This window comes from Schistocerca cancellata, chromosome 9 (genome assembly GCF_023864275.1).
Source record: "Schistocerca cancellata isolate TAMUIC-IGC-003103 chromosome 9, iqSchCanc2.1, whole genome shotgun sequence".
Taxonomy (NCBI): Eukaryota; Metazoa; Arthropoda; class Insecta; order Orthoptera; family Acrididae; genus Schistocerca; species Schistocerca cancellata.
In genome coordinates this window covers 58,570,303-58,589,942 of record NC_064634.1, presented here as the reverse complement: position 1 = coordinate 58,589,942, position 19,640 = coordinate 58,570,303, and the positions used below count along the sequence as shown (strand labels likewise).

The 19,640-nt window shown below is 45.1% G+C and overlaps 1 pseudogene; it reads left to right on the top strand.

Moving 5' to 3' along the window:
• Positions 1 to 19,106: 19,106 nt before the first annotated feature.
• On the top strand, positions 19,107 to 19,224 carry LOC126102144 (5S ribosomal RNA; annotated as a pseudogene).
• The last annotated feature ends 416 nt before the right edge of the window (positions 19,225 to 19,640 follow it).

Sequence of the window (19,640 nt, the reverse complement as noted above, 5' to 3'; positions counted from 1 at the left end):
TGACTCATGCAATGTTGGAACGTGTGGACACTCTCACTCCAAGTGATCGACGCATCACAATCAGACACCTCCCTCCTCAACTGGACGTCTCTGTTGGGAGCACTGACGTACTCTAGTAACACATACCAGAGCCTTTACTAACACTGTTCGCCTGAAGGCGTGCTCACAACACCAAAGGTTAAAGCCGTCCTCTCACAGGACGTGAAACGCTCAGGAATAAAGAGCTGGTGACGTCACAGCGTGGAACTTCATTCTTCCACTTCACTACGGAGCGTGAAATAAACACTCTGTCATGTCTTATTTTTGCCTCGTGGAAAAAATCGCGGCCGACGAGATGCGACATTATTTTACGTTACTCGCAGAACATTGGAGCTGCCATATAGAATGGCGTTGAATATCTCATAGAGTACGTGCTATGAAATTTAAGCTGTTTCAAAGAATCAGCAAATAGAGGATCTCTCGAAATCGCGTCTTTTTAGCTACGACTTGATATGACGGGAAACTACACTCCTGGAAATAGAAATAAGAACACAGTGAATTCATTGTCTCAGGAAGGGGAAACTTTATTGACACATTCCTGGGGTCAGATACATCACATGATCACACTGACAGAACCACAGGCACATAGACACAGGCAACAGAGCATGCACAATGTCGGCACTAGTACAGTGTATATCCACCTTTCGCAGCAATGCAGGCTGCTATTCTCCCATGGAGACGATCGTAGAGATGCTGGATGTAGTCCTGTGGAACGGCTTGCCATGCCATTTCCACCTGGCGCCTCAGTTGGACCAGCGTTCGTGCTGGACGTGCAGACCGCGTGAGACGACGCTTCATCCAGTCCCAAACATGCTCAATGGGGGGCAGATCCGGAGATCTTGCTGGCCAGGGTAGTTGACTTACACCTTCTAGAGCACGTTGGGTGGCACGGGATGCATGCGGACGTGCATTGTCCTGTTGGAACAGCAAGTTCCCTTGCCGGTCTAGGAATGGTAGAACGATGGGTTCGATGACGGTTTGGATGTACCGTGCACTATTCAGTGTCCCCTCGACGATCACCAGTGGTGTACGGCCAGTGTAGGAGATGGCTCCCCACACCATGATGCCGGGTGTTGGCCCTGTGTGCCTCGGTCGTATGCAGTCCTGATTGTGGCGCTCACCTGCACGGCGCCAAACACGCATACGACCATCACTGGCACCAAGGCAGAAGCGACTCTCATCGCTGAAGACGACACGTCTCCATTCGTCCCTCCATTCACGCCTGTCGCGACACCACTGGAGGCGGGCTGCACGATGATGGGGCGTGAGCAGAAGACGGCCTAACGATGTGCGGGACCGTAGCCCAGCTTCATGGAGACGGTTGCGAATGGTTCTCGCCGATACCCCAGGAGCAACAGTGTCCCTAATTTGCTGGGAAGTGGCGGTGCGGTCCCCTACGGCACTGCGTAGGATCCTACGGTCTTGGCGTGCATCCGTGCGTCGCTGCGGTCCGGTCCCAGGTCGACGGGCGCGTGCACCTTCCGCCGACCACTGGCGACAACATCGATGTACTGTGTAGACCTCACGCCCCACGTGTTGAGCAATTCGGCGGTACGTCCACCCGGCCTCCCGCATGCCCACTATACGCCCTCGCTCAAAGTCCGTCAACTGCACATACGGTTCACGTCCACGCTGTCGCGGCATGCTACCAGTGTTAAAGACTGCGATGGAGCTCCGTATGCCACGGCAAACTGGCTGACACTGACGGCGGCGGTGCACAAATGCTGCGCAGCTAGCGCCATTCGACGGCCAACACCGCGGTTCCTGGTGTGTCCGCTGTGCCGTGCGTGTGGTCATTGCTTGTACAGCCCTCTCGCAGTGTCCGGAGCAAGTATGGTGGGTCTGACACACCGGTGTCAATGTGTTCTTTTTTCCATTTCCAGGAGTGTACATATCGGTAGGTAAAGGCTTGCTGCAGTTGATGCATTTAGTCTTATAACTTGCGTGTTACGAAAGAATACCGTTTCAATGCTAGAGCCCAATGATCATATATCAAAAGCGCGTCTTTTTCGTACAATTTGCGTATTAAATTTGAAATGATGACATATGTAGATACAGTTTATGCCATATAAGGAGCGCACTTTCCATGTCAAAGCTATAGAGCAGTTGGTAACATCGTGGGTTCCGAGTTGGAGTTGCAAAGTGGTAAGTCGTGGGTAGGCGTCCGCCTCCATCCGCAAGTCATTTTTTTCTCACCTTTCGTTTCCTAAAATATTCTGGGTCTTTCTTATTTCAAAAATCGATGTTATTTATTATAAATAACGTATTTGTCGCAATTCTTGTTGCAAAGACAACAACCGGAATGCTTCCCCAGTGGCTGTTATGAAACTTTCTGTAAAATAAATATACCTATCTCTGCAGTTATGGACTGCTTCACGTTTGTAGTTTCCTGGTAAATACCTTCTTCAGTTATGGTGAGATCTAGTCTTCCACTCAAATGGAATTACAAACCGAATCACGATCTTGAAATCTATGTGATGAATTACTTTGCTTCAGAGTGACTGTAGTCAAGGCAATTTGCAAAACACGAATGTTAGGCAGACTCAAACAACTTCTACTAATATGTATCTCGAATAGCTGAACAGCGTTATATGGTATCCCCCCCGTTCAGTTCGCCATTCAAGCCATCGACAAGTCCAATATTTTCTTCGCGGTTTCTCTTCTTCGACTATCGCTAATAGAGTTAACGCAGCTGTTTTACGCGCTTCCATTTTTCTACAGAAACTGTGTCGTATGCGAGCCAAATAAATCCGACAACGGCCGCTGGAGAGCGCTGAGGGCGCAAATCGCATTAACCAGCTCGTCCCGCGTGCCGATGGCGATATTTCTCGTGTGGTCGGATGGACCGTTCGCGTCCCCTTCATCGTTAACTGACTCGTCCCGTATGAGGACAGTTAACTGCGACTTCTATCAAAGAGTGCCAAATCTGGGTTTGGGATGTAGTCTGAAACTGATTTTCAACTTCTTTTATTTATTTTTATTATTCTTCGTTGTACTTAATTTTGATCAGCTGCATAGATACTATAATGGGGCAAATTACATCTATTGACAGAATTGTTAACTAGCTGTCCATGTATTCTGCTCAATAAAATGCGAGTACTATCCAACTTTGTTATGTTATCGTGTTAATAAACTATAACTACATTTCATACTCCAGAATGTCAGTGTATTAGCACATTTCACACTGAAGAGCCAGAGAAACTGGTACATCGGCCTAATATCGTGGGGGCCCCCTCCAGCAAGCAGGCGTGCCGCAACTCGACGTACCATGGTCTCGACTATTGTCTGAAGTAGTGCTGGAGGGAACTGACACCACGAACCGTGCAGGGCTGTCTATAAATCCGTAAGATTACGAGGAGCTGGAGATCTCTTCTGAAAGCACGTTGCAAGGCATCCCAGATATGCTCAATAACGTTCATGTCTGAGGATTTTGGTGGTCAGCGAAAGTGTTTAAACTCAGAAGAGTGTTCCTAGAACCGCTCTGTAGCACTTCTGGACGTTTGGAGTGTCGCATTGTCCTGCTGGAATTGCCCAAGTCCATCAGAATGCACAATGGACATGAATGTATGAAAGTGATCACACAGAAAGCTTACGTACATGTCACTTGTCAGAGTCGTATCTAGACGTATCAGGGGTCCTATATCACTACACATACACACGCCTCAAGCCATTGCAGTGCCTCCACCAGTTTGAGCAATCGCCTGCTGACATGCAGGGCCCGTGGATTCATGAGGTTGTCTCCATACCCATATACGTCCATGCACTCGATACAACTTGAAACGAGACTCGTCCGACCAGGCCACATGTTTCCAGTCATCAAAAGTCCAATGTCGGTGTTGACGGGCCCACGCGAGGAGTAAAGCCTTGTGTTGTGCAGCCGTCAAGAGTACACGAGTGGGCCTTCGGCTCCGAAAGCCCATGTCGATGATGTTTCGTTGAATGGTTCGCACGCTGACACTTGTTGATGGCCCAGCACTGAAATATGCAGAAATTTGAGTAAGGGTTGCACTTCTGTCACGCTGAACGATTCTCCTCAGTCGTCGTTTGTCCCGTTCATGCAGGACCTTTCTCCGGCCGCAGCGATGTCGGAGATTTGATGTTTTATCCGATTCTTGATATTCATCGTACACTCGTAAACTAGTCGTACAGGAAGATCTGCGCTTCATCGCTGTCTCGGAGATTCTGTGTCCCATCGCTGATGCGCCGACTGCAACACCACGTTCAAACTCACTTAAATCTTGATAACCTGTCATTGCAGCAGCAGTAACCGATCTAACAAGTGTATCAGACCCTTGTTGTCTTATATAGGCGTTGCCGGACGCAGCACCGTATTCTGCTTGTTTATATATCTCTGCATTTGAATACGCATGCCTATACCAGTTTCTTTGGCACTTCAGTGTAAGTAAGTTAGAAATGCACTAAAAAATAACTCTAGTTTATAAAATGAAATTGTTGATCTTCCAATTATACAGAATGTAATGGATATAAGTGCATATATTTTTGTATGTAGTACCTTAATATGTACACATCAGTGTGTTCGTTTTTTTTCTCTCTCTGAACAGTCGTCCCACAAATATGTCACGTAATTTACTACCTGTTTTCTGGTTGTAACTGCAGCACTACGTGGGATATAACTGTCAGTATAGGCTAACTGTTTTGCATCTGTGCATCTATACTTAAACACCTGACCTGCTGCGTAGGGGAAAATAGCATTAATGGCTTGCTCTTGCCACACGTACTTGGAGGTACTAACCAACCTAAAACGTACTATCTTAATAGGTATAATTATTAGTCTGCAAATTAAATAAATAATGATGTAATTGTGGTTCAGTACATTGTTCTCAGTCACCAAAAAAGGATCTCCGCTTATACCCATTACATTCTGCATATGTTTATGAAAAAATTTGAAATTTGTGGTAAGTTCCTATGGGACGAAACTGCTAAGGTCATCCGTCTCTAGGCTTACACACTACTTAATCTAACTTAAACTAACTTACGCTAAGGACAACACACACACCCATGCCCGAGGGAGGACTCGAACCTCCGACGGGGGTAGCCACGCGAACCGGGGCAAGGCGCGAAGACCTCACGGCCACACCGCGCGGCTATGTTTATGACGTTCAAAAAATTCTTCACCATGTCTTCTCTAGTACTGTCATATTACATTTCTGTGTTTATCTGACCATGCCTCCCAGACATGAAAAAGATGAAAAAGTATACACATGCTACTGCAGCTCTCTCCCAGTTCCAGCCCTTAACCTGGTGACATATTGTTTGTTATTGTGGTCTTCAGTCCTGAGACTGGTTTGATGCAGCTCTCCGTGCTACTCTATCCTGTGCAAGCTTCTTCATCTCCCAGTACTTACTGCAACCTACATCTTTCTGAATCTGCTTCGTGTATTCATCTCTTGGTCTCCCTCTACGATTTTTACCCTCCACGCTGCCCTCCAGTACTAAATTGGTAATCCCTTGATGCCTCAGAACATGTCCTACCAACCGATCCCTTCTTCTAGTCAAGTTGTGCCACAAACTCCTCTTCTCCACAATTCTATTCAATACCTCCTCATTAGTTATGTGATCTAACCATCTAATATTCAGCATTCTTCTGTAGCACCACATTTCGAAAGATTCTATTCTCTTCTTGTCTAAACTATTTATCGTCCATGTTTAACTTCCATACATGGCTACACTCCATACAAATACTTTCAGAAACGTCTTCCTGACACTTAAATCAATACTCAATGTTAACAAATTTCTCATCTTCAGAAACGCTTTCCTTGCCATTGCCAGTCTTCATTTTATACCCTCTCTAATTCGACCATCATCAGTTATTTTGCTCCCCAAATAGCAAAACTCCTTTACTACTTTAAGTGTCTCATTTTCTAATCTAATTCCCTTAGCATCACCCGACTTAATTCGACTACATTCCATTATCCTCGTTTTGCATTTGTTGATGTTCATCTTATATCCTCCTTTCAAGACACTGCCCATTCCGTTCAACTGCTCTTACAAGTCCTTTGCTGTTTCTGACAGAATTACAATGTCATCGGCGAACGTCAAAGTTTTTATTTGTTGTCCATGGATTTTAATACCAACTCCGAATTGTTCTTTTGTTTTCTTTACTGCGTGCTCAACATACAGATTGAATAACGTCGGGGAGAGGCTACAACCCTGTCCCATTACCTTCGCAACCACTGCTTCCCTTTCATGTCCCTCGACTCTCATAACTGCCATCTGGTATCTGTACAAATTGTAAACAGCCTTTCGCTCCCTGTAGTTTACCCCTGCCACCTTCAGAATTTGAAAGAGAGTATTCCAGTCAACATTGTCAAAAGCATTCTCTAAGTTTATAAATGCTAGAAACGTAGGTTTGCCTTTCCTTAATCTTTCTTCTAAGATAAGTCGTAAGGTCAGTATTGCCCCACGTGTTCCACATTTCTACGGAACCCAAACTGATCTTCCCCGAGGTCGGCTTCTACCAGTTTTTCCATTCGTCTGCAAAGAATTCGCGTTAGTATTTTGCAGCTGTGATTTATTAAACTGATAGTTCGGTAATTTTCACATCTGTCAACACCTGCTTTCTTTGGGATTGCAGTTATTATATTCTTCTTGAAATCTGAGGGTATTTCGCCTGTCTCATACATCTTGCTCACCACATGGTAGAGTTTTGTCATGACTGGCTCTCCCAAGGCCGTCAGTATTTCTAATGGAATGTCGTCTGCTCCCGGGGCCTTGTTTCGACTCAGGTCTTTCAGTGCTCTATCAAACTCTTCACGCAGTATCGTATCTCCCATTTCATCTTCATCTACATCCTCTTCCATTTCCATAATATTGTCCTCAAGTACATCGCCCTTGTATAGACCCTCTATATACTCCTTCCACCTTTCTGCTTTCCCTTCTTTGCTTAGAACTGGGTTTCCGTCTGAGCTCTTGATATTCATGCAAGTGGTTCTCTTTTCTCCAAAGGTGCGGACTTACAGGAACGTTAATGTGTTGCTTTTGTTCTTTCCCGTATTTCTGTCCACCCCGTGTAACTCTTCAGTTCTCTCACACCCTAAAGACATACTCATTTAGCAGCAGGATTACTTATAGTGCGTTCGTGTCCGCAGTGGTCCACGACGCACGTGGCTCGGCTGCCGCCGCCCCCAGTGCCCGCGGCACCGCCGGGCCCGGAAGCGCGGCCGCCGCCCCCGCAGAAGCTGCACGTGCTGTACGCCCCCGCGCCCATCGCGAACGCTCCTCCGCCGCCAGCGCCGCCACCCTCGCCACCCACGCTGCCGCCGCCCAAGTACCAGACCGCCAAGCCGCTGCCACTGGTCACACCGCCGCCCTCGCCGCCGCCGCCGCCGCCGCCCCCGCCGCCTCCTCAGAAGCCCAAGCCGCCTGTGCGACCTCACCTAGTCTACGGGCCGCCGCCAGAGTTCCAGGTCAGTGACTCTCCAAAGCAGAACTGCTCAACGTTTGCGCTTTCCGGTGCGTAGTGCAGCTAGCGCCGCGGGGTTCAGCCCGCCACACTACCTCTGCCATCTTTGTTATGTGCGAGACGTCTGCCAGATCTTTCTACTTTCGCAAGGCACGTGCGTCTGTTTTTATTTAAGAGTTACTTGCATTCCCCCTCCCCGATGGGGGAAGCCACTGATTTTTAAAAATTGAATTCAGGATGATCATAGTCTAAAATGTATTTCTAAGTAGATACAGCTATGTCATTTCATCTACATCTACATCCATACTCCGTAAGCAACCTGACGGTGTGTGGCGGAGGGTACCTTGAGTACCTCTATCGGTTCTCCCTTCTATTCGTCTCGTATTGTTCGTGGAAAGAAGGATTGTCGGTATGCCTCTGTGTGGGCTCTAATCTCTCTGATTTAATCCTCATGGTCTCTTCGCGAGATATACGTAGGAGGAAGCTACACTGCTTGACTCTTCGGTGAAGGTATGTTCGCGAAAATTCAACAAAAGCCCGTACCGAGCAACTGGGCGTCTCTCCTGCAGAGTCTTCCACTGGAGTTTATCTATCATCTCCGTAATGCTTTCGCGATTACTAAATGATCCTGTAACGAAGCGCGCTGCTCTCCGTTGGATCTTCTCTATATCTTCTATCAACCCTATCTGGTACGGATCCCACACTGCTGAGCAATATTCAAGCAGTGGGCGAACAAGCGTACTGTAACCTACTTCCTTTGTTTTCGGATTGCATTTCCTTAGGATTCTTCCAATGAATCTCAGTCTGCATCTGCTTTACCGACGATCAACTTTATATGATCATTCCATTTTAAATCACTCCTAATGCGTACTCCCAGATAATTTATGGTATTAACTGCTTCCAGTTGCTGACCTGCTATTTTGTAGCTAAATGATAAAGGATCTATCTTTCTGTGTATTCGCAGCACATTACACTTGTCTACATTGAGATTCAATTGCCATTCCCTGCACCATGCGTCAATTCGCTGCAGATCCTCCTGCATTTCAGTACAATTTTCCATTGTTACAACCTCTCGATACACCACAGCACCATCTGAAAAAAGCCTCAGTGAACCTCTGATGTCATCCGCCAGGTCATTTATGTATATTGTGAATAGCAACGGTCCTATGACACTCCCCTGAGGCACACCTGAAATCACTCTTACTTCGGAAGACTTCTCTCCATTGAGAATGACATGCTGCGTCCTGTTATCTAGGAACTCCTCAATCCAATCACACAATTGGTCTGATAGTCCATATGCTCTTACTTTGTTCATTAAACGACTGTGGGGAACTGTATCGAACGCCTTGCGGAAGTCAAGAAACACGGCATCTACCTGTGAACCCGTGTCTATGGCCCTCTGAGTCTCGTGGACGAATAGCGCGAGCTGGGTTTCACATGACCGTCTTTTTCGAAACCCATGCTGATTCCTACAGAGTAGATTTCTAGTCTCCAGAAAAGTCGTTATACTCGAACACAATACGTGTTCCAAAATTCTACAACTGATCGACGTTAGAGATATAGGTCTATAGTTCTGCACATCTGTTCGACGTCCCTTCTTGAAAACGGGGATTATTTGTTGTAAGTGGTAGCCTATCTCACAAAGTTTACCGTAAGTACACTTCCACATGTGCTTCGTTTGTTGCCCATACTCAACTTCACTCCTTGTCTTTGCCAGCATCTCTTCCGTCACCCCATCACTAAGTATCTCGCATTCGTACCATACAAGTTTCCACATCAGGAACAGGTGAACGTAAACAGGTGAATATGCTGGCCACGATGTTCGACCGTCTCCTATGATCTGTCTGTCCGACAAGGTTTCATCCAAGAGCTGGCGAATAAATAACCTCCATTGTGGTGATGTATCATCTCTGTGAATGCTACCCATGGTTGAAATTCTTGTAACTGAGCTGTCAGAGAACAAATAGAAACGTATGTGTAAGAACTTCTTGAGTTATGCTACCTTTGAGACAAATCGCATGGATGTATCTAGTATAGACTTATATGCCGAACCGAAAAACATTGTGCGTTCCTGGGTACACTGTACTCTAGGTACAGTACTCCCTCCTCCAGGAGGCGAGCGTAAACTCCTTCCCTGATTACAAAAATATGTTTTTGAGGAACTACTATAGATACAGGTAGGCGGTGTGTTGCAAATAGTAGCTTAGCTCATAGCTATATGGATACACTTCCACGTATGCTCTGACTGCGTTTCATTTCTTTCGTCTTTCTCTTGTTACGGTTAGCGAAAATTGAGGTATGCTGCTGTCACAATAGCGTCTGTGAGGAAGAAAGTGCAATGTGGTTTGTGGTTTCACGAAGCATACGGTCGCCTGTTACAATTCAGCGACAGTTCCAAATTGCCAATAGTCAGATCCACCAGACGTGAAGAGCATCAAAAGTGAAAGGTTCAACGCTCGCACTACCAATGCATTTCCAATAACGTGTATTACAAGGGGCGGAGTATTTTGTGCCCACCCTAAACAAGTAAAGAAAACAGATTTCGCTAATTGTTACTGACTCATACTAATAACACACTTTTGAAAGAACTGCTGTTGTGTAATTAGGGTCAAGAACCTAAAATTATCTTTTAGTACACTTAGCAATACCAATGCATTTTCAGTGCAGTATACAACCGATGGTGAATGAGATGGAAGTCGATGGGGTGGGAGGGCGGGCTTTATGCTCATCACAAAAAGTTGTTATAAAATACAAATTTTGTTGATTGTTATGGTCTTTCACTCACGACATGACTGAATTTTCTCATTAAGAGAGTACTGAAGGACGATCTGTTTTAACTGTTAAAAACCATTCATAAGCCTATATCGCACAAAATATTTTTAATTCAAGACAACTGACTCCTGTCAGTTCCAGGTCTTAAACATCTTTTTGTAGTACCCTATTAGCCATTTGAAGTGGATTCGCACTGTTTATTATGTGTCCAGCGTAAACAGACACGCTATTGTGTACCGTATTTTTATCATATAACAAGTATTGTGGGCAATACGTATATGGCTTTTTGGACAAGGTGCTGCGTGTTTTTAAATATTTTAACGATGACAAACGTTTGTACTGTGCTGAGTTTTATCCACTTGACATCTTGTGGATGAGGTTCAGCGTGAAATGAACATGTTTTAATACAAGAAGGTTTAAGACCTGAAGATCACAGCAAAGGCTGTTGAAACCTGTTGTTTGGAATAAAAAAGAATTATGCGATCTTGTTTTGTTTTCACAATATAATTTTTAAAGAAATATTGATGTGTAAGTAGCGTCCTGAACATGAAAATATTGAACATGATATTCATTTTGAGAAGGCACATCTGCTACTAAGGCTCAAATTTTTGGGTTGAGTTTAAGTGAAAAATTTAAAACATTTACGGAATCTGGTACAAGTCTTCATTAATAACAATTTTTTTTTCAAAAGTTTGGTATTTAAAGTACCTGATTAGATTACAATATTTTAAAAAGGTGGGCATAAAGTACCCCACTCCCCCCCTCCCCGCTACTCCATTGGTATTCCGAGGGTTAAACAGATTGGCAGTGTTGGTAACTAAGGCAAGCAGCGGTAGATGGCAGTGTTGGTTGTTGTGCTGGCTGAAGAGCGAACACCGTGTTACTAGGGAAGGTCGAATTGCACGCGTTTTAGCTCACGCAGGCTGGCGTGAGGCGGGAAGAACTATACTGGCGTGAGGTCTGGAACATGACAAGGAATTAGAATTCAGAAAGCGGACGTAATTAGTTTGATACTTAACTTTAATCCATTACCGATGAACGTCGCCCTTGACGGTACGTGAATCACAATATTATCTGTTCAGAATTCATTCTAATTACAGAATATGGCGCCTTGCTAGGTCGTAGCAAATGACGTAGCTGAAGGGTATGCTAAACTGTCGTCTCTGCAAATGAGAGCGTATGTAGACAGTGAACCATCGCTAGCAAAGTCGGCTGTACAACTGGGCGAGTGCTAGGGAGTCTCTCTAGACTAGACCTGCCGCGTGGCGGCGCTCGGTCTGCAATCACTGATAGTGGCGACACGCGGGTCCGACATATAATAACGGACCGCGGCCGATTTAAACGCTACCACTTAGCAAGTGTGGTGTCTGGCGGTGACACCACATTGGTAAATAAGGCAAGCAGCGGTAGACCTGGAGTGAATGACGACACTGCTGATACCTTGCAAACAGCATTTAGACGCAGACCGCGCATATCGACAGGCTTGCCTCAGAGCGCTGCGGTGGAGACTTTACGCAAACAGCCTCATTTCCATGCGTATAAAGCAGGGCCGGCCAAACGCTGCACACCCCCTCCCGGACGATGCCCTCTCTCCCTCCATTTATCCTTCCTATCACCTCTGATCCTCACTCCCCCTCCTTTCCTCTGTCCTTTCCCTGGGCTCCCTTTTCCCCCCCTTCCATCCTGTTTTCTCCCCATTAAACCTCTCCCTACCTCCCTTCTCCCCCCCAAGTTCCTTTGTATTCCCCTCCTCTGCCTACCCCACTCCCTGTCGCGTCTGCCCCCTACCCCTCTTATGGGTCCTCATCCTCCATCAGCTCCTTTCCCGGTTCCCCCCCCCCTTCGCTTTTACTCTCCTTTCCCCCCTTTTTTGTTTTCCCATCTTCTGTCCAGTTTCCCCCCACCTGCTCTCGACTGTGGTGTCACATTTGCCAACTTTTTAGTGCAGTGTTCCAGTGACTATTCAGTGTTGTTTGTCTTTCTCGTGTTGCGAACAGAAACCATGCTGTCGCTAGGTGTGAATTTTATGTCTTTTGCGAACAGACCCAGACTGTCGCCGTGTTTTTTAATTGTCTATTGTTTTCCCTGTCTGCTTCGTATGTATTTTTATTAGCATCATCATCCCTCTGTTGTTTGCTTTAAGTTCCACGATTTCTTTTCGCCTTGTTACTCTCTAAGTCTCCGACTTTATCGCCTGTTTTTTATTATTATTTGTTCTCCTGATCTTTGTCACAAAATCTGTAGGCTGAAGAGCGGCATACTAAGCTGCTGCCAGCCCGCCCCCTTGGGAGGGAATTGAAATTCAATAAAGAAAAAAAAAAAAAAAAAAACGCTGCACAGTGTGCAGACGTGGGGAAGTGCTACACAAGTGCGCACGTGTGCGACAGCGACATCTGTTATTAGACATGTGTCCTAAATGAACGGCGGCGGCTACACTTCCCTGTGGTACAAGCAAGAGCGCAACATACCCAGTCTCATTTACTCCTGGTAACCGTAACATTAACAGAGAAGTACTGAGAAATGGCAGGTACGGTGAAAAAGCAAAGGACGGGAGATCTATGTTCTCAGTCCTTTAAATATGACTGGGGACTGCAATTCTTTTTTGAAGCCGTTGGTGAAAACTCACAGTGTTTGCTATGCCGCTGAATAATAGGCGGCCAGCGTAAGTTTTCAATTGAAAGACACTACAATAGATATCACAAAGACGAGTGTAGTGTACTCAAGAGTGAAGAACGGCAAGCAAAATTAAATGTCCTTAAGAAAATCGATGAGACACATCAACTCGATTATCATTTCTCATAACCAGTGATAAACGTGTTTGGATCTATTCCTTTCATAATTAAAAATTATTGTTTACTAACTGTGCATTAGTGCCTCATTCTGCTCCTTGTTACATTATTATCAGGAAAGTTGGTCATTAAACCGACTGTTCCAATGTATACTTACATTTAGGGTTTTTTTTAATGTGTGAAGGGCTACGCTCAGCTGAAGTCGATAAAACGTGACATTCATCTAATTTTCGGTTATTATGCAGATTTCAGACGGAACTGATGAAAGATATAGCAGTATTGGTATTGAAGTAACAGGTGATCGTCAAGAGGTCTGCGGTTATCATTCTGTTCAGAGGTCAGTGAGACAGAAATTATGTGGGTGTAACTGAGGGCACCGAGAATTAGTTATAGGAAACCTTGCATTAGTTTAATGTTATTTGAAATCTCGAATAAGGTTCGTTGGAAGTCGCTATTTTTTTTTCTTTATTGTTATTTTCAAACCCGTACAAACAGGCAGGCCGTCAGCAGCATGGTACGCCGCTCTTCAGCCGTAGAGGAGATAAAGAAAGAACAGAAAGAATACACAAATGTGACATAACGGTGGGTAATAAAACAGTAGACACATAAAGACAAACACGGAGCCGTTCACACTCGACGATAATTCACTACAAACTGTTGTCACGACGCACTAACACTGAAGATGGCGATGGCACAGGTGAACGATGGAGTATGACGGGAACACTGAACACTAAACATGACGGCACTCACGAGACACTGATGGCGATGATCTCCGGCGCGCGAATGTCCACTCAGCGTGTACGAGTCCGGGGACCTGCCAAGAGAGGAGGTGGAGGAGGAGGAAGGGGAAATGGGAGAGGGGAGAGCAGAGATGCCATGGGCAAAGGAGAGAGGGGGAGGGAGGAAGGGGGAGGGAAGCTCGGAGGAGAGGGTAGGAGGGAGGGGGGGAAAGGAAAGAGAAGGGAAGGGAAAGGGGGGAGGGAGGGTGCCTGAAGGAAAGGACACAGGAGGTGGGGTGGGGGAGGATCAAAGTTGATAGGAGGGGTAGATGCAGGGGAGGAGGACATCATCAGGGAGGGGGAGCTGGCGGAAGCCACCTTGGGAGAGGGTAAGGAGGGTGGAGAGATGGAGACCGGGTGGGACGTGGGAATACAGGCGCGGCAGCGGGCGGGGGTGGGAGAGGATCGGGGACACGAGTGGGTGAGGAGGATCAAGTTTACGGGAGGTGTACAGGATGGAAGTCGCTAAGTGCTCTCTATCTTAAATACTAGATCAAAAACAATACTCGTATTTACGTGCCGTCAGTCAAGCTGCCTTAATAAAACCCACGGTTGCTAACTGTATTACTTGTGTTACTGGGTTAAACTGTTAACATAAAAGTAGACGTCTCAATGACTGGACTGTGACAGTACTTTAAATGTTTAATACGCGAAATACCTTCCCATGGTTGGCTTGCAAGCTGTGGAAAGAGCACTAGAATGCGCCGGTACAGAGTATCCCAGCAAGTGGATAAAGCGACATCTGTGGCTAGAAACATGCACTACATGAACGCTGACGGCTGCGGCGTGCACACTGTGACCCGGAAGTTGCACATGTGCAGGAGCACCGCACGCGTGCAGAATTTCTGGCCGGCCGTGGTATAAAGTGTTACACCAGCAAGACTTGAAGACAGATGACAGGCCCAGACGTCTTTCCTTTGCTGGGAACAAGCTGGAACGAATCGATACAGACAGTGATTTCTTTAATACACTGTTTTTCTAATGAAGAAACTTTTCGTATTTCTGGGGAAGTAAACAGGCATAGTGCACTGATCTGGGAGTCGGAGAACCCACATTTGTGGTAGCAGATAAGGGACAGCACGAAAGTGAACGTGTGCTTTGGCTTAAGGGACAACACAATTACCAGGCCGTTCTCCTCAGCTAAGTCTACCATTATCGCAGTGGTTTACCTGTGTACGCTGTAACTTTACATTGCAGTTATGATAACTGCAACTGTGGGTAGTGGTTCAAGTGTATGCTCTACCACTACACTGGGGGAGGAGGGGGGAGTATTTGTTTTTCCAGATCTTGACTGAAACCTTTCCGAACAGGTTGATCAGCAGATATGATCCAACACCACGGCCACTGCCTCTTTTTAGTGGAATTTCGTTAAGGATAAAACGTTTAGTTCGCTATTGTCATATGTCATACAGCACAAATAAAGGATCCTGCAGAGGTGGTGCCGGCATGGCACGGAGAGAACGTGAGGGTCACGTAGACGTTCTGAGGGCAACGAACTGAACACCTGTGGAAATGTGTCCATAAAAAGTGCTATATGTTTTAAGCTACCATTTGCACCATACCGCAAAGCTCTCTCTAGTATAGCTGGTTAGAAATAGATTTTTGTAATCGGTGAAAGTTTTGCTCACACTGCATAACAACTTACTGAGTTAGAATCCAGATGATGTTTTTTGTGAAAATATGATGGTGATGTGATGGACATTAAAAACATAGTGTGATTGATGTCATGGTGGCTTCCGGTAACTGTGAGTGTGGGCTCGGGCGTGGGGTACAGGGGATGTTGGGGGGTTGAAGAGTGGGGTAGAGGGGATGTTGGGGGGTTGAAGAGTGGGGTACAGGGGATGTTGGGGGGTTGAAGAGTGGGGTAGAGGGGATGTTGCTGGGGTGAAGAGTGAGGTAGAGGGGATGTTGGGGGGTTGAAGAGTGAGGTAGAGGGGATGTTGGGGGGTTGAAGAGTGAGGTAGAGGGGATGTTGGGGGGGTTGAAGAGTGGGGTATTTGTTTGTGCAGAGGAGCTCATAAAGTGGAATCAGGTGTGAAGGTAGGAATGGGGTACCGGTTGGACAAGGGACATGTGTGTTGGAGTACCTCTTTGAGGTGGAATGGACAGAGTAGATTGTGCTTGGACAGAATAAGCTCACTATCTGGGAGTTGATGGCTACTGAAATTCTTTAGGGAAAAGATAGGGAGTGCATAGGGATGACAGGAAGGTGGAGTATGTTGATAAATACGCGAGAGCTGGAATGTTCCATTACTGAAACAAGTGCAAGAGTAGCGCAGATAGGAAACATTAGAATTCCTGCGTGCGTGTACAGATTACTTGGTCAAACGGACGATTCCTTGATACCGCTTGATGTTTGCTATTAACCAATCTCTTGTTTAAGTCGACCCTTTATTTTTTTCTCCCCAGTTCGTGTCAGAACCACATCAGTTACGAGATCTACTCATCTGATCATCAGTATTATTCTTTTAGTACCACACAGCAAAAGATTCCATTCTCTTCTTGTCAGAACTGTTTATCATTTCACTGCCACACAAGTCTACACTCAAGACAAATACCTTCAGAAAGGAATTGTGTTTTCTTGACGTAGTCAGGTTGGATATAAGCAACCTATGAATGTTAAGTTATGGATTCTTATAAATAATCCTTAATTATCCAATATCGTAAAAATTATTTATAATCATAGGTAACTAGTTTTGGCTCAACATCTGAAGTGTGTTAGCTATTTTAGCCGAAACTAGTTTTCAGTTACTACAAATAATTTTTGAGATCTTGACTAATAAAGGATTTCCAGTGACTGTCTTAGCCGAAACTAGTTTTCAACTATTATAAATAATGTTTGCGATCTTGACTAATGAAGGACTCAAGTTACCCTCCATTCAGAGGCTGTTGCACGCAGCGACCGTTATTTTTGATTTGTAAATAATAGATTTCAGCTAACAGTCGTCCTTTGGAATTTTTATTGGCAGATCTAAATTTCCGCTAGAAACTAGCCATTCTCAATGCACTATCATTTTTGGTCAATGCATGTAATGCCTGTTGGTCGGGCTTTGTCCACAGTTCATTGAATTCAATGAACTGTGGACAAAGCCTGACCAACAGGATCTAGATCTGCCAATAAAAATTCCAAAGAACGGCTGATAGCTGAAATCTATTATTTAAAAATAATAAAGGGCTATTTATAAGAACAGAATAACATTTCATTATATTTGTATTTGCTGTTAATCGGATAGCCGCCATCAATACAAGAATGATACATATTGAATATTTAAAAACATCTCGGCTGAAGATAACAGCAAACCATGGCAACTCAATATGATTCCCAGCAGTGGTTTATCCTCGTTATCCGTATACAGCATTTCCTTATTTTTCTCTATTACTGTCGGAAGCGAACACGGATGTGGAATAAAGTAGTCTCTTCAAACGGCTGACTCTAACAGAAGCTCAACAACCACAACGTTATTCATTAAAATGTTCAAAGTCAAGTTTTACAAACATTCGCAAACCGTAGTATTCTTTCAGTCTTTGACTACACTGAACTGCGGAGCCACTATTTACCTCCGTCTCACTAGATCTTTATTTACAGAAGCACTTACAATCAACGTCATCAAACTTCCGTAGTACACGAGGTGTGTCAGGAACGTTAAATACCGGTTCGCCCTACCGCCGCCGCAGCACTGGTGTCGCAGTTTCGCACGTTCTCACACATCTCTCTGGTTCATTGTCTTTCTACTGACGCCATAACAACTGGACAACATTCTGTATTCCATAGTTAGTGATCGTTCAAAATGTTTAAGACAATGTCTGAGCCAACGATTGTGAAATGCGTTCTGTAAAATGATTTTTGAATGCAAAGTATGTTAAGCCAGCTGAAATTGATTGTCAAATTTTAGATATTTATTGTTAGACTGTAATGACTGATGGAATGGCGAGAAAGTGACGAGTCAGTTCAATGATCGACGAAATAACGTTCATGAGGAAGCAGAGAGTGGGCACATATCTGTTGTCAGTGACGATTTGCTTACGACAATCACAGTGCTTGCCGAATACTGTGGGCGGTAGATGTGTAGACATGGGGAAAGTGGTAGTGTTGGGGGCTGAGGGCAGGCGCTGTAGGGGAAATACCGAGTGCTGGAGGGGTAGTGCCATCCTAAATTCAAGCCTAAACTCACATTTTTTGTAAATATTAAGCGGGGCCCCTTCTCACTGAGACATGCACAGTGACCATTCAAAAAGATCTGTCGCCTCTTCATTGCTTACTATCTAAAAAGAAAAAATGCAGCTATTTATTTCGCCTGGTTTGTCAACTTTCAGAGAAGTGTCATGGGTGAGGAATTTTGAGCAAGACCTACACATTTCTCTAGTTGCCATGTTAAAATTTGCTTCTTTTGCCAAAACTCATCGGAGTTGACGCAGTCTCACCTCAATAACATGTTGCGCAGATGTAACCGCGAGAGAATTCTGAAACAGTAATTTATTAAGTTTATTTCGTAGGGATCTGAGGAAAAGTAAGGTCAGAATCTTATGAAAAAGTACAGCCTCAACACGAAAAAAAATTGTAATGACTTCACTTATGTTGTTCCAAAACCCACAGCATATCTCGTTTGACCAGCTATCGATGGCCCTTAAAGATTACACTCTTTCATCGAAAAAGTCTGCAGTTAGTGTAATAAAACAGTAGATAATGAAGTTTTTTATCACAACCATTCGGCAAAATACTCTCTTTGTGTGCTGCATGACAACATATATCCCCATTCTGCTAGTTTCACTCAAAACAGTGTTTAACAATTCAGTTGGGAGCAGTACTGCCCCAATCTCGCACATTCTGCCTACCATTTGTTACTGAACTTGAAGTTTAACAGCGATGACGACGCAAATAAGCGGTGTTCAGCAGTGGCTGTCTTCACTGTGCGACGTCTTTCCATGAAGACGACATAGAAAAGTTAGTTTGTCGCTGTGAAAAATGTCTGAAAAGCAGAGACAGCTATGTAGAAAGATAGTTTACCAAAATCTCATTTCGATATCTCAAACCGTTTACGAAATACGAGGAATGTTGTGGATATTTCACTCTGGCTTTATCACTAGCGCGGTGCGATCGCAAGTGAGTACACTGCGTCGTATCAGTTTTCTCGAGATTGGTGAAAGATAGAGACCTGCACCCAAGTCTAAAGAGAACTTCAATACGACAGATAAATTTCGTAGTCAGCTACTTAGTACGTGATATGCACCAGAGGCAAAATCATAGCTACTCCTATTTTCATTGCAAACTTTTTCGAATTTTGCGCAGTGCCTCATTTCCACTTAGGCAACGGCCTTGCCGCAGTGGATACACCGGTTCCCGTCAGGTCACCGAAGTTAAGCACTGTCGGGCATGGCCGGCACTTGGATGGGTGACCATCCGGGCCACCATGCGCTGTTGCCATTTTTCGGGGTGCAATCAGCTTCGTGATCCCAACTGAGAAGCTACTCGCCCGAATAGTAGCGGCTGCGGTAAAAGAAAACCATCTTGACGACCGGGAGTGCGGTGTGCTCACCACACGCCCCTCCTACCCTCATCCTCAACTGAGGATGACACGGCGGTCGGATGGTCTCGATGGGCCACTTGTGGCCTGAGGACGGAGTGCTTTCACTTCCACTTAAATATCGCAATAACTATGACCATTAACGTAATGATGGGCACATCTTATGAAATTGACGTATAAAGCTACAAGTAAATCAAAAATGAATGTTTTTACCGAATAGTTTCTATAAGATCTTTTGAGAAAGACTGCAGGGTGTGCGAATCGATTCTGTCATTGTTGACCACCCGAAAGGTGGCAAACACATGTCGCCCTCCCC